The following is a 15,591-nucleotide window of genomic DNA, read 5'->3' on the forward strand; positions in this document are numbered from 1 at the left end:
TTTTAAGATACAGTTTGTGATAATTAAAAAGAGATAACTCCTATAGATACCATTCTACCTGGGTTCCTAGGCTTCTTTCTAGAGGATATTTAAGGACATTGAGTAATAGTGGGAATTGCACTGGTATGTCAATTTCAAATTTTACTTGGTCTGCACGTTTGAGCTAAATATGTTTGAGGAATCTTTCTGAAATTGGTAGGAGTGCCTTTAAAGAAAACCATTCCAGCAATCAGTACAATTTGTGTGGCTACTTCCTTATTGGCATGTTCCCCCAATCAGCACATCCCACAGCATGACTCTGTCATTTTATTATAGAATCTAAAACTGTAGCAAGAAGCAATAAAGGACTGGGGTCTTTGGAGTGACAACTGGTTGTGTTCTGATAAACTGGGAGCAACCAATTTAGACCACTTTACATGCATTGACCATTTCTCATAGAGAAGATGATGTGACTACAACGAAGAGGATGGAGGGCGCATATTCTAAAATAAATCACAGTGTAGTGTAGCCAGAGCTGGCCTAATATACTAAAAATTGAGATAAATTAAAGGAAAAGAAGGTTTATAAGAGCATTGATGATAGGGAGACTATTCTAAGATATTCAAGAAAAAGCAAATGCTAATAAATAAATAACACCAGGGTGAGCTCATTCCCCCATAGGGTATATATATGAAAATAGAAATAATATTGCAGTGATTGAGAAAATGAATAAAGAAAAATGTTCAACTATTACCAAGTATTTGTGGCTGTTGAAGTTTTCTCTAAACATTTAAAAATATTTATTGATGGTCAGAACTTTGTATGCCCCAAGAAACAGCCTACTCCAAGGTATAGAACCTGCCAATGACAATGTATGGCACTCCATCTTCTTAGCCACTCAGACAAGATTCATCATGATGAAGGTCATCCAAATTTAGGAACTTATACAGTAGGAGAAGAAGCTTCCATTCTTTGTAAACAACCCATAGAGGGAAAGTGAAATACAACGGAATGTGTACCACAGGAAGTAGGCACGCCAATACCACATGAAGCAATGTGGGGCATGGACTGAAGATTCTGGAGTAATCCTGGTCTCTCCTCAACTCCCTGGCTTCTTTCGTGATGTTGCCTTGTAGTCTTCCTCCTGTTTAATACCTAAACAATGAACTTCTCTGGATCTTTCCCTTCTTGTTCCAGTTTCCATTCATAGCCAGTACAGCTGTCTATTACCGCATACATGAACAGATACTCCCTGTCTTCAGTCAGGCCCTTGCTCTCGAGTTGCACACTTCATAAACAGCTTCATACCATGCGCATGCAAAGTGCTGTAATCAAACTCAGTGGGCAACAGGCAACAAAACAATAGGAAAATAGGGACAACGTGTTGGGGAGAGGAAAGATTTCAGCAGGAGAGGAATGGGGTAAGAGAGGAAAATAAAGATTAAAAACAACTAAAACTCACTTCAGTCATGTGTAAAGCTACCAAAGAATATTTTAAGAAGAGCTGCAGACTCTCAGCCTTGTAAGGCTCTCTGCTACATAACTCTGAATGCACATGTTGGGTATCCCTGTGAACTCATGCCTCTAAACTCCCACCTACCCAGCTCTAGGGTTCATCTGAAATTCTTCCTCCTCCTGTGCCCTGTCTATTTGAGAAAGCAGTTTCAAGCCTGGAATGCTCCAGTCCAGCATTTTGGCTTTCCACTCTCTCTGCTTTCCCCAAGCCCTGTTTCTTCCCACCTGTTTCACTGCACAGCCTTTCCAGTGTCTTCTGTTCCATAGAATGAGCCCAAGGAGCCTGCCATCTACCTTTACGCTGGATTTTACCTCCTTAACCTAAATCCAGTTCCATTGTTGCGTTTCCAAGACCTTCCAGGATATAGTTTTCACATCATAAAGTGCTTCTCCAGCTGCTTCTTCAGGTTCATCCCTGGATCTACCCCTCTACCTATGACAATCTCTTGGTTATGAAACAAAGTCTTCACAACTTACTACTTGGAATGCATTGTGCTACCATTCAATGCCTACTCATACCTCACAGCTTAGACGAAATGTCAGGTCCTCTAAGCAGCATTCTCTGGTGCTATGACCTGACCTAATTCCATTCTATCTCCTTTACCTTGTGTTGTAAGTAATTTTAGATTTTTGGCAGCAGACTTCCCTTAAGATATTAGTGTTGGACCAAGAGTCCAACTCATATGCAAAAGCAAAGAGTCTTTATTCAAGCTCGAGCTCAGGCCTCCAAACCTCTCCAACACAGTGGATGAGTGTGGTAAAATTCCAAGCTGGTAAAGCGGTGCATTTTTTATCATGGTTACAAGCAAGGTGAGGGGCTTTCCAACTTGGCCATTACATGATTGGTTGACATTTAAAGGTCATAAGCTTGGTGCAATTCTATTGGGTAGTAGTGATTTCAATTGGCTATGAACACTGGTAGGGGAGGGCTACTTGTGTAATCTTATCTGGAATGTTAGACAATGTCCTTCTTGGTCCTGATGGGTTGTTGCTAGTGTGGAGTGGCTGTTGCTAGTGGGGAGACTAAGGGTAGAGTGGTTCCTGGGACAAAAATATGGTTTTTCCAGTAACTGAGTTCAAACTAGGGGCAAGCTAAACACAAGATGAAGAGTCTAAGTACAAAATGGAGTCTATTAGGTTAAAGCTAGCTAGAATAGTAAGGCTGGGCTCTTCATTAGCAATTCAAGTACAGCTTTGGTATCTTGTGGTCTTGACATCCTGGTCCAGAGTCTGGAACACAATGGTCAATAAATGTGGTGACATAAAAATGTGATGAGTTTGTGTCAGGGGGAAGTTGCTATGATAATACAGGGCCTATATAATACCAAGGAGTTTTCTGCTCAGAAAGGCACTCACATTTGTGCAAGACTTGAGCATGCCACACAGATGACAACTAACAAAGAAAGACTTTATCAAAATGGAAACACAGTTTGTAGGGTTTAGGGATTGGGTGCAATATTTGTCAGAGATTTCTCCAGGCAAGTGGGAGATTTTGGGTCCCTAAAAGAGGAACAATGCCAAGTAACCCAATGCTAGGAAACAATGACTGCATGCTCTATTTCATTTACTTTTCTCTTTTTATATTTTACCCAAACCACTTATCAGAAATCAAGAAGTAGTAACAATGAAATCCACTTTTATTCTATTCAGTAAATGTTTTATTAGACTATAAAATAACAAATAAACGCTATACAAAGTTTTCTAAAAATAACCCTAAAATGCTACCTTGCTTCGATTTGGAGAATGCAGCCCTCTTTTGGTGAATTAAACTTAATTAAAATTTTTTTTTACTCTCTGGCAATTTCCTGAATAATATAAAGCAGTTTGGTCATTTTCATCTCACAGTCTTATGCTCCTCCCCTACAGTCACTAAACTCCGCCCTCTCATCGAGCCTTCCTCCTCCTTTAATGTATCTTTGGTTGTTCTCTAGGGGGTTGTTTGGTTGGTTACCCACTAATTAGAGCGGCTTGTATGATCATAGGCAGAAGGCTATTTATTGGAGCATAGGGAAGTTGCCAGTGACCACACCATTCAAGGAAATGATATCACTCTCCCAGCACCCACTAACTGCCAATCACTCCTATGAGAGGGGTGGGACCCATGATGGAATATCTGTAGGCCCCGTTCTATGCAGGTCTTGTGCAGATAATCAGAGCTACAGTGTGCTCGTGACTACAAAGCCCATGTCTTGGTCCAGAAGACATCGTTTGACAGCTTTACTCCTCCTCCTCCTCCTCCTCCTCCTCCTCTGTCTCTTCCAGTCTTTCTGCCCCATCTTCTGTGAGGTTCGCTAAACATACGAGGGCTGAAGTTGACGGTTCACTTGTGGCTGAGCATGCGACACCTACCTCTATTTCGACAAGTCACAACTCTGCATTGACTGCTGCCCACTGCACAGACAAGATCTCTGACTAAGGCTGAGTCACTAGTCATCAGATATCGGGGTCTACTCTGCAAGCCTCTTTCCTGAGGATTATCAATAAAATCATTGAATATTTCCATGTTCTTACTACATCCTAGTTGACACACGTTTCCAATTCATATGAACCTTTATCTCCTCTGATGTTAGTTGGCTATCTTAAGATACCTGAAGCACAAAAAGAGCAAGAGTCACAAATGCATTATGGGTACTGACAGAGGTTCAGTGATTTAACTGTTTCTCATTTAGTAAAGAGAAACCCACAAACCTTCTACCCTTCAGGAGAATTTTTCAAACTTCAGTAAGCATCAGGATGCCAAAGCCATTTCCCTTATCCACTTCGTGACCTCACACATAAGAACAGAAGAGTTCAAACATTAAAACACCATTAACACCACTTTGGTTGTGGGATTCCCACAGCCTCAGCAAATCTAGGTCTAATTATTGCTGCCTTCAATGTGAGAAGAAGGTATCCCAAAGTTGCTTTCAGGAAGGTCTCACATAGTTAAAAAAATGAAAACCAACAGTGAGAGACCAGATGACTGTAACTTAATTAAACATAGCTTCTGGTGAGAAAATCAAACTAAACTCAAGATTGCTGATACTGGAAACAGCGAGGTACCTGATGTGGCCTAATAACGAAGTAATCGAAACTCCTTAGCTCGCCTGTATTTCTCATGTTCTATTACAGAAGGGGAATGGATGCTGGTAAGACCAAGGGTGACATCAGGGATGCCAGAGAAGGTAAAATTCACAGAGGCAACCCCAAAGTGGCAAAGATCATGGAGTATTTATCACCCCTCCTCTCCATTACAAGCTGAGGACTACCTGTGGCACCTCTCCCAGCAATTCTGACCTCTGCAGCAAGCTGGGGGAAAGCTCCGATGGTCCCCCTTGGCTAGAATGGAATAGCAAGTGTCAAAGTAAAATATGCAGGAAGCTAAACATTTCTGCCTCAGAGAACTGGAGTCGCCTATGTAGGCCCTTTTCTCATGCCCCACCAGTGAATCCTTGGTAGTGTTTGGCGTTCCCTTCTTATCACCATCCTGTTTCACTATCCCATCCTTACAAGTCCTGAGGTGACACCAAATGAGCACATTTCCCTGAACTTAAAGAGCCATAGCCAAGGCACAGCAGGAAAGATGAAGATAAGAATGTGATTATGGTTTTAAACCCAAGGAATCACAGGAGAAGAACTGGGGAGCTTAATTTCAGAAAAAAAAAAACATGTATGGGGTGCAAATTAGGAGCTGAGATCGTACAAACTTTTAGTACCTCAAAGGCTGGGTTATATAGCAAACGAAAGGAGAGGCCACCTGTGAGTCACCCCTGAAAGATGTTTTGCTGTTGGCTTTGTGACACAACCAAGCCATCCAACACAGCTTCCTTCTGCAACTGAACACTCTTAGCACATTGCCACTTGGTGGTTCAACGGTTGGGAGCACTGACTGCTCTTCTGAAGGTCCTGAGTTCAGATTCAAGCAACCACATGGTGGCTCACAACCATCTGTGGTGAGATCTGACTCCCTCTTCAGGGGTGTCTGAAGACAGCTAGAGTGTACTTACATATAATAAATAAATGAATCTTTAAAAAGAAAAAGAAAGAAAAGGACCTCAAGGAAAGTAGGGACTCTTCAAACTGTGTATGGCATAAAACTTTGAATGATGTCTGGCCGACTGTAGAACACAATGCAGACTTCAGAAAGGAATAAATATTGAAGGATAACTTACTATATCATTATACTTCTGTCATAAGCTCCCCCTCCAGATCCCACTTCTCAATCCATTCTTCCCTCCTCCAAAGTTCATATCAAGATTAGGTCAGCATTGACTTAGCCCTGTGTCAAGTTCTTATCGCTTAGTCCAGAGATAGCTGTAAGCCACATACTAGCCATGACCCTCACTCAAAGAGAATGAAGATGCAAAGCCATGACGCACTGTATGTCTGACATAAGCTCTTTTTAAAACCATGCCTTTCTCAGTCTGCAAAAGGCCCCAAACTGTGACCAGTATGCAACAAAAAGGTGATGAAATGACAGCTCTCCGCATCCACCACCTAACTAGGTAGCACTTGAAAGCCACCTTCAAACTACTAAGAGTGTAAGGACTGTACAGGAGCCATGGTTTCACGTGGAAGTGACGTGCCAGTGAACACCTCGTTCCTGACTCTCATGGTTAAAAGGTACCACTCAGAAATTCTAGCAGTATCCCAGCCTCATGATTGCAAAAGCACATTCTCAAAGTCGTTATTTTGTTGGAGGTGGGTAGGGGCCAGATAAGGTCTCAGCGTGTCTTCCAAAGATTCTCAAGGCTGGCAGCTTGTTTCCAGTGTGATAAGACTGAAAGGTTGTAGAACCTTTCACAGTCAGCACCCGACCTCTCCTAAGCCCATTGTCCATAGCACTCTCAAATACGACACAAGATTGTCACCCACGCTGAACAGATGCTCTTGAACCTCTAGCATTGTAAGGGAAGAAACCACATTAACTTATGCTAACAGAAAAAAAAAAAACTAAGATATTATGTTAGCATGGATTAAAAATTTATAAATAAATAATAACCATGATGAAAAACACCCTAGAAGGCATGAGATCCACCTCTTTTTATTCATGCCAAGCCCCTTTATCCATGAGTCCTCTTACCTCTGGAATCCATAGGATTGTTCGTAGGGTGGTGTCATGGTACCATTGCCTCTGATCCTTTTCAGATACTGAAGTCTTCTTACCCATTGCCTTCTCCATGACTCCCCAGCATTGTAAATATGGAGGCATGCAGAGAAATGGCAACACTTGACTGCTATTGAACAATGGGTGGACTGAGAGGAACAGAAAACTGTTCCCTAGCCAGAGAAGATCAGAGCACATCACACATAGACAAAACAACAGTTGGTGCTTGAAATCTATGCAAGCAGATCCCCTCACAGACAATGCAGAGACATTGGCACCTACTTCTTGGTGCTGATAGGTGTACATTTAGTGTTCTGCTGGTGTGAACAAACAGGGGCTGCTGAGAAACCTGGTATTGGCTCTACCTGATATAACTGCTCATATATGTGATGAGAAGGGAGAAAAACCCAACCTTCTAGATAGTTGTTTGGGTAATTGGTGATAAAACAGAATAATAAGTAGGTCTCTTTCTGTTCAGTTGTAGCTGGAGGAGTTATAGAGGCCAATATAAAATACACGAAAGGCAGTTTCTCTGTACTGAAACACAAGAATCACCCCTCCACAGAGGAGTTGATTTCATCCCTCCCTTATATTCAACCTAAAACATCCTGAGTGTGAGGTGCCTTCTTGTAAGTTCCTAGCACTGACAAGGTAGAAATTTCTTCTGGCTACAAGGCAGTCAGGCAGCTCTTTGAGAGCCTGCTTCCACCAGCTTCTCCGGGGCTTCAATGTACTCAAAAACCAAAGGGTACTACCATCCTACTCATGGCAAAAATCACTGCCCTGTGTCCCTGTAGCATGCAGGCTAGCAAAGCACTCTTTATATCCTGAGTGCCACAGAGCAAACACCCTAACTGCAGACTGCCCTCATTACTCTCCTGGGAGGCCTAATTGCAGAGCTAATAGCAAGGCCCCTGCCAGAGCACATCTGCACAACAGCATCAAGAAATGTTTGTCAAAAACAACATATTTTCAGAAGAGGCAGATGCATAACTCTTTTTTTATAACCTACCTTTCTATTTAGCTCTATTTCCAGAGCTAAAATTACAGACTAGCTTTGCTGCAGGCCAAAGGCAGACAAAAGCTCTCCTGGCAGCCCCACAGCAAACACATCTGACCCGAGCACCCCTCAGTCTGTGGGTTGCCGCCACCACTCCTCTCTACAAAGATGTAAATTGTGAAAGGACAAAAGTGGGCAAAGCAAGCTGTCAACTGGGCCAACTCTTCATTTCTCTGAATAGATTTTTTTTTCTTGATTTACAAAAAGAGGGGGAAAAAAAACATATAGCTGCTCATTTGGAATCCCCGTGCTAGTGTGAGACGTTAAGTTGAATCCATTTTGCCATTTTTGCAGACTTGTTTTCATTTAAATTCTGCTCTCGGTGGAAGGTTAATATCTTTATTCCTCGAGACTGCATTTTACTTGAATTCCTGCATTTAGTTAAATAATGTGTTTTATGACATCATCATCATTTATTTGGATACTGAGCTCATATCACATCGAGGAGTTTGATATTCATCTTCAGCCATGTTTTTAAGTTCTTAAGAATCTAAATATTAGGGGGCTGGAAAGATGGCTCAACAGTTAAGAGTGTTGACTGTTCTTCCAGAGGTCTTAAGTTCAATTCCCAGCAACCACATAGTGGCTCATAACCATCTGTAATGAAATCTGATGCCCTCTTCTGGGGTGTCTGAAGACAGCAACAGTGTACTTGTATGCATAAAATAAACAAATAAAATCCTTTAGAAAGAAAAGTAATCTAAATATTAGCTACCTCTAATTTTGTTCCCTTCAATACATAGTGCATCAGGAGGACTTGGTGAATACTTGGTGAACTAACTTATATGTGGACAAATAGCAGGGCACACAGAGAATGATCTCCCACTGGGTGAGAGTCTCTGACTCCCAGGGTTGGTCTTCACTGAGCCAGCTCCTGGGGCCAGGTACTTATCCATGAACAGGTATAGTTGTCACTGAAGAGACTAAAGTAACTAAATCTTGTCATGATTCCAGATTGTGTTCTCAGCCCTCTATGAACTCCAACCACCACGTCTGCCTTGGCAACACATTTGACATTCATGGTCTGTATGTATTAACCAAAATGATTAATGTTTATACCAATTAAACATAAGCTAAAATAACTGAGATGTATAAACCAAAATTGATTGTCATGTTGGGTTTGAAAAAACTACTATGTTCTATCAAATTTTACAATGTTACTCTGACCCTCACCTAACCTTGAAGTGATTGTGGTTTTCGTTATTAAAACACACTCTAATCCAGAGTTTTGGCACCTAGAAACTCCAAGGCATTATTAGTCCATTCTTGGACTCCAGCCGAGACTCTTAGGCTCTTAATTGGCTTAATCAACATTGTTGTCTGCCTCTTTCTGTAAGGGACTAGCTCACCACCCCATGGGGTCACCTGGGATCAATTCAGAGTTATACTCCATGCTAACATGTTCTCCAAAGAAAAATGTTTACAAAAGGCACTGTTTAAAATGACATTTCTCTAGAACATCCCACAGGGCCCCCAAGAGCATGATGTCATCACACCAAGTAAGAACTCTTTCACCACATCGTGGCATCCTTCACCCTGTGACCCAACCCATCATACTCTTGACACAGTATTCTCACCATAGAGGAAAAGACCACCCTCCTGAAGATAGTCACCAACCACAGAGTTTTCCACATTTGTAAAGAGGAAAAGAGGGAAATGCAAACAGAAAGGAGCAAGCACATCACAGGCTTGTCAAACCACGCCAACCGCTATCCAGACCCAACTGCAAGGGCAACGTCATAAACAAGAACCGAAGAGTAATCAAGACATGTGGAAAGATGAACATAAAGTCTTGTGGTCCTCACCTCAGAGAACATAATCCAAGAAACAACATGTGCATCAAGGTGAAGGAAAAGAATCAAATTCAGGATGCAGGGGGAAAAGGGAAGACTGGGCTAAGAAATGCAGAGCAGTCACTGAGACCGACAAAGCCCAGCACTGTCAGTATGTGGCATTATTTCTTGAATTAAAAATGTAATTAAGAGCGCCTTCTTGAAATATAGAAAATGCTTATAATCATATTAACTAAAATGGGAAAAATTAAAAAGCAACAGACCATGTTTATGGATTAGAGTTGCTTAAAAATGTGTGGAAAAGGTTTGAAAGTGCTCTTAGAATTTAAAAAATGGCAGCCACATAAAATCTGTTAGATTAAGACTACTTTTTTCCTAGTAAAAAGTACATAATGGCTACTTCACCATCTTTTGAATTTAAAGGAATATAAAGTGTTTTATTTCTGAAGTAACATTTGTTTCTCTCTCTCACGCACACACATACACACATGCACACACAAACATGCACACACATGCACATACACACATGTACACACACATACGCACATGCACACACAAACATGCACACACACGCACATGCATACACACATATATACACACATGCACACACGCACACATATACACACACGCACACACATGCACACATATACACACATACACACACACATGCACACTCATGCACACACATGCATACACACATGCACACACATACACACATATACACACACATACACATATGCACACATATGCAGACACACACATGCACACACATACCCCACATACACATACATGCATACACACATGCACACACATACACACATATACACACACATACACACATGCACACATATGCAGACACACACATGCACAAACACACCCCACATACACACACATGCATACACACACGCACACACATACACATATATACACACACATACACACATGCACACATATGCAGACACAATGCACACACACACCCCACATACACGCACACACATGCACGCATACACATGCACACACACATACAGGCACACACATACACACATGCATACACACACATGCACACGCACACACACAGGCACACACAAAGGCACACACACACGCTTGCACACACACGCTTGCACACACATGCACATACACATGCACAAACATGCACACATACATGCATATGTGCACACACACATCCACACATCCATGTGTGCATATACTTCCAGTGCTAGCGTCTACCCCAGAGCCCTGAGTATGTCATGTTACTGAACCAATCCCCAACTCCAGAATCCAAAGCAAATCTGACCTAGTATAGTCAACACAGAGTCACCCCTTAGCTACTAAACACTGAGCACACAGGCACAGGTTTTAGGAGGGGGCCCCGCTAAGGATATGCTTCTACAGAGATCCTAAACTCTCTTTTTGACTTCCCCTAACTGGATGGAACAACCACAGGTATAAAGGAGAAGAAGCTCTGTCTCTGTCTCTGTCTCTGACAAGAGAGAGAGAGGGAGAGAGAGAGAGAGAGAGAGAGAGAGAGAGAGAGAGAAAAGCACTGTAGAATAAAGCCATTTTATCAGATATGAAGTTGAAAATTACAGGAGGAATTTTTCCAGAACTTAGGATGGGTTCAAAAGCCAACAGTTAATATGTTTTTATGACAAATAAAGATTAATTTCAATATGCAAGCCAGGAGAATACCCAGAATCCTCCTGCACAGAAAGAAGACAGCACATCTGAGCACAGTGGTCAAGGCACTTTTTGCTCAAAGTATTCTTTGAATATGAGATGTGCAGACCAAAAGTGTGAAGTGGAAAAGGTTTTAAAGAATGCTATGAAATTTAAGCCCCAAACACTATAGTTATACCATTAAAATGGTAGGCAAAATGTCAGTACAAATAAATACAATACAAGGAGAAATATCTCTCAAAATTTAAGATAGATTAAAGATTTATTTGTCAACAAACTTTTCTAAGAGGATTATTCTCAGATAGAAGAAATAGAATATTAGCTCAAGCACAGGAATAAAATAAAAAATAAAAAGCAGTATAAAATATAAATAAATCTCATTGATGCATAAAATAATTAGAATATCTTATAACATTTGAAACATTCAAAGTTAAAATGTGTGATGACAGTTCCAGAGGCATAGTCTGTGGCTAGTGTTAAAATTAAAAGGGACTTGTATGTTCCTGCTGCTCATGAAACAGTGACTCAATGAAATTTGAGGTGTAGGAATTAAGAACACCTGCCGTAACCACCATAGAAGGCTCTAGAAGAGTCTAGAAAAGGCTGTATAGCCAGAGCAGAGAAGTCAGAATAATAAGAAGCAACCCTTGAAAATTCCAAAGGAATCATGAATTTTTTTTTAAGAAGGAACATAAATAAAATTGAATATGAAACACATAGAATACAGTGACTGAACGCTCTTGTGTTTGGAGTTATACCATACGTGGGATGACAGAATGCCCCAGTGTGTTAGGGATTATATCACATGTGGGATGATCAGACACCTTCATGAACAGAAAGATAGAATAAGACTAAATGGAAAGGAAAAGTTTACCTACTCACTGGCTATGCAAGACGTCGTTGAAAATGAGGGAAAAAAATGCAGCAATTAAAAACCAAAATACATTGGAGGGCTGAAGTGCTGGTCAGGAGGGGATGTGCCTGTAGTCTCAAGGACCCTGGAAGCTACAGGCAGAAGGATTATTTGATATCAAGACCAGCCCTAGCAGGACAGCAAGAAACTGCTTCAAAACAAAAGAAAAACCTGACCCAAAGGAGATTGATTAGAGAAAGCGATAAGGTAACAACATTGCAGATCAGGTTGGAAGCATTAACAGAGATAAAGAGAAACATTTTTTAAAGAAAAGCAAAGATGTTGTCCACCATGAAGATTAAACAACAAACTCACACCAGAAAGCACAGGAAACCAAAGGAAAGATGAACAGACCTGCGTGGGAACCAGACCTGTGATGGATGGTCATTATCTCCCCCAGAAACTGAGCTCACAGCCTAGAACACAGCTAATGAGCCTGTCAGAACTGCCTTGTAGAGACTACTCCATTTGGAAGCCAAGCGTTGCATGGCATGCAAACAATGCTAGTCAAGAAAGGCTAGACAGGAGGACTGTGAGTTCAAGACCAGCCTGTGCTATGTATTCAGACTCTCAAAAACAAAAAAACAAAAACTGAAAAAAAAAAAAACTATACAGGGATCCAGGGAAATCACACTACTGTAGATGATACCATGAAGAATCTCAGTCATCCAAAATGCACAGTCTTGCACTCCACTAGGCTTGAACTAAACTGGATTAAAATAAAAGTTCTACAAAATGAGAAAACTTTGAAATGAAGTAATAGATGTATAAAAAGTAATCTGTGCATGTCACTTTTATTACATGTTTACCAATGTGATGGAGTTTTTAGGCTCCACCAAAGACAAGAAAATCAGAAAAATCTTCCATTTTCTTTTTATAAATTATAAATATTTTTAAGATAGAAGAATTCCTAAAGTACCTTTTGCAAGGTACTGTGCCTTGGATGTCACTGCTTTCTGTTGTTAAAGGGAAGAAAACCAGTACCCACTGCCAATAACAAAAGCTATTTCTCCATTTCTTCTAAACAAAGATAAAAGACTAACATTGTAAAGTCACATTTGGGTCATTAGTGAATAGATGCAGCATCCTTCAATGTTCCTTTGTGATTCAAATGCTTGGCCTGTGTTTGCTTCAGTTGTTTGGAATGTGTTTGACCTATGGCTGCTTCAGTTGGTTGAAATCTGTTTGACCTATGGTTGCTACTGACTAACTGGATAAAAAGTAGAATTGACACAAGGTCTTGCTATATACACCAGTCTGGCATGAAATGTCATTCTCATATATCCACCTCTTGAGGGTTGAGACTACAGGGATACACCACCAAACCTGGCTTTCATATCTATCTTCTAACCCCACATGCCTGTTGGTGATACAATTCAACATTTCCCATGTGCCATCTGGTGTTTAGTTATCATAGCAATGGCCTTGGAGAGGCTGAGAACAGTTAACACTTAGACTCCTGGTATGTCAGTATGTGTGCTTTCTTAGGAAGAACTGTGCAACTATCAATGGAGAGTCTGTCCCTGCCACACCCACTCCAGTGGAGTCTGACAAGTCCAAAAGCTTGGCCGCAGTCCCTGAGGCAAAAAAGTTTCATGGAAACTGGTCTCCTGGAGGTCCTTGGCATCCCCTAACACGGATGTGATCCAGGTTTGTCCTTGTGATAGTTGATGGAGAGTGTTTGCATGCTTTCTCTTAGTATTGTTTTATTATTGTATAGAAGTGCTCCCAAGGAATGATTTGCAAATAGTCAAGTTAGATTGGGCATTGTTTCCTGGCCCCCACCAGTGTTCCAACATCCTAGTCAATGCTGAGCCGACCCTCGGCTTGGAATTTTGTAAAGAATGTTACTTATTCAGACAAACTGACTTCAGCATTGTTAGAGAGATAGTGAAAAAAATCAGGCATTGCAGTTTACTGAATAAGAGTCACTCTCAGAGCTAGAGTAATGTATTATTCATGGCAAGGTTAGCAAGAATGGGACCCCCAGGTGCATACTTCCACTAGCCCAAAAGATTAGCATAGTTGGGTGTTTACCTAGGGCTGGCTGGTGGTGAGTTATACAATAGACTAGAATGGGAACCTTCTCACACCTGGCTTCTAAGAATAAGCTGACTTTAGATAAGGCTGACTTTCTTTCCGTTGTAACCACTGCTTAGTTCCTGTCAATTTACATGTATATATTTTTCTACATAATCATTGTGCTTTAGATGACCTCAGTGTACCTTGACTGTTGTATTACCTAACTTCCTTATTTCTTCTGTAGTGACTATAAAAGTCTGATGCTTACTTTGAGAAATTACACTCAGATTCAGCACTCTCTGGTGTCTGTGTCTGTTGGTCACTCTCTGACTCCTTGCCCACCAGCGTACCAGAACTCTGATTCTCCCTGGGTTGAGGAAACTGAACTGGGTTGGCCCTCAGCATGTCCCAGCAGGAAAGAACTTCCCAATGCCGTGACCAAGCAGATGGTCACTGATGCTGAGAAAAGAGTGCACGCCTCTGGGATGAGGGTTTTCGGGTTTGGTTTAGGTAGTTAACATCAAGAGAATGCTACACCTTTCAGCTGAAGTATAGTGAATTGCTTAGGACATACACGAAGCAGGTCAAATGTGTGCTTGGTGATTCTCAGGAGATGTGCCATCCAGCTTCCTCCATAATGTGACCTACAGAGACCATCATGGCAGAACTGTTCCTTATGATTTGCTGCAGAGACTGATTGGCAAGGACATATCAGGACAAAGGGCAAGAGAAGAGAAGCCAACATCAGCTAGCTGCTCCTCTGAGGACTCATGCTGGCAAAAGGGAAAAGCCAATCAAAAATGAACTCACCAGCTCTGGGCCCTCATCATGCTGAATGTGGAAGGAAGATGAGGTGAATGGTAAAAACTGGAAGAGAGTCATATTTCCCCTAATACTCGACCCTGATTCGGAAGACACCTCTTCATCCAGAGGTGATAAGGTTTCTTTGGACTTTTTTTGTTTTTAAGAATTATCTTTAAACTGCTGTGTTTAGTGTTCTTACCTATATATTTGAGAAAAAAAATACAAAAAAAATTGAATTAAAATCAGCAACTAATTGAGCTGATGTTAATGGAAAGAACACGTAATCTACCAACAACCACATTAGTGAAAAGTTCAGCCCTGGTTTTCTAGGGATTTCTCATCAGGAGAGGAGAAACTCTTTTGATTTTAGCCTTTCTCTTCCTGCTGTGTCTGATTGCTCCTTGTGATTTTTCTGCTATTAGCAAGATTCACAGAGACCCTTATTTCAGCCTGGTGTTACAATGGAGCACTGTAAAATTTTGTGAAATAAATTGCCAACTTGTACTGAATGACTTGTAAAAGGGTTGATTTAGCCACACAGAACTGTCGAAGTGAGGGCCATATTCCAAAGAGGAATTGGATCAGACCTCCATTTTAAGAAAAAAGGAAATGTCTTTCTTATGTCTAGGCTATAGTACTCCAATGATGAGTATTTATTCCCTTGATAATCACAAAGATCCTAAGACGTTTTCTCTGGGTGGTGTTCCAATAAAAAATAAAATTTGAGGATAAATGTTTGGCT

Source organism: Mastomys coucha, unplaced genomic scaffold (genome assembly GCF_008632895.1).
Source record: "Mastomys coucha isolate ucsf_1 unplaced genomic scaffold, UCSF_Mcou_1 pScaffold8, whole genome shotgun sequence".
NCBI classification, from domain to species: Eukaryota; Metazoa; Chordata; class Mammalia; order Rodentia; family Muridae; genus Mastomys; species Mastomys coucha.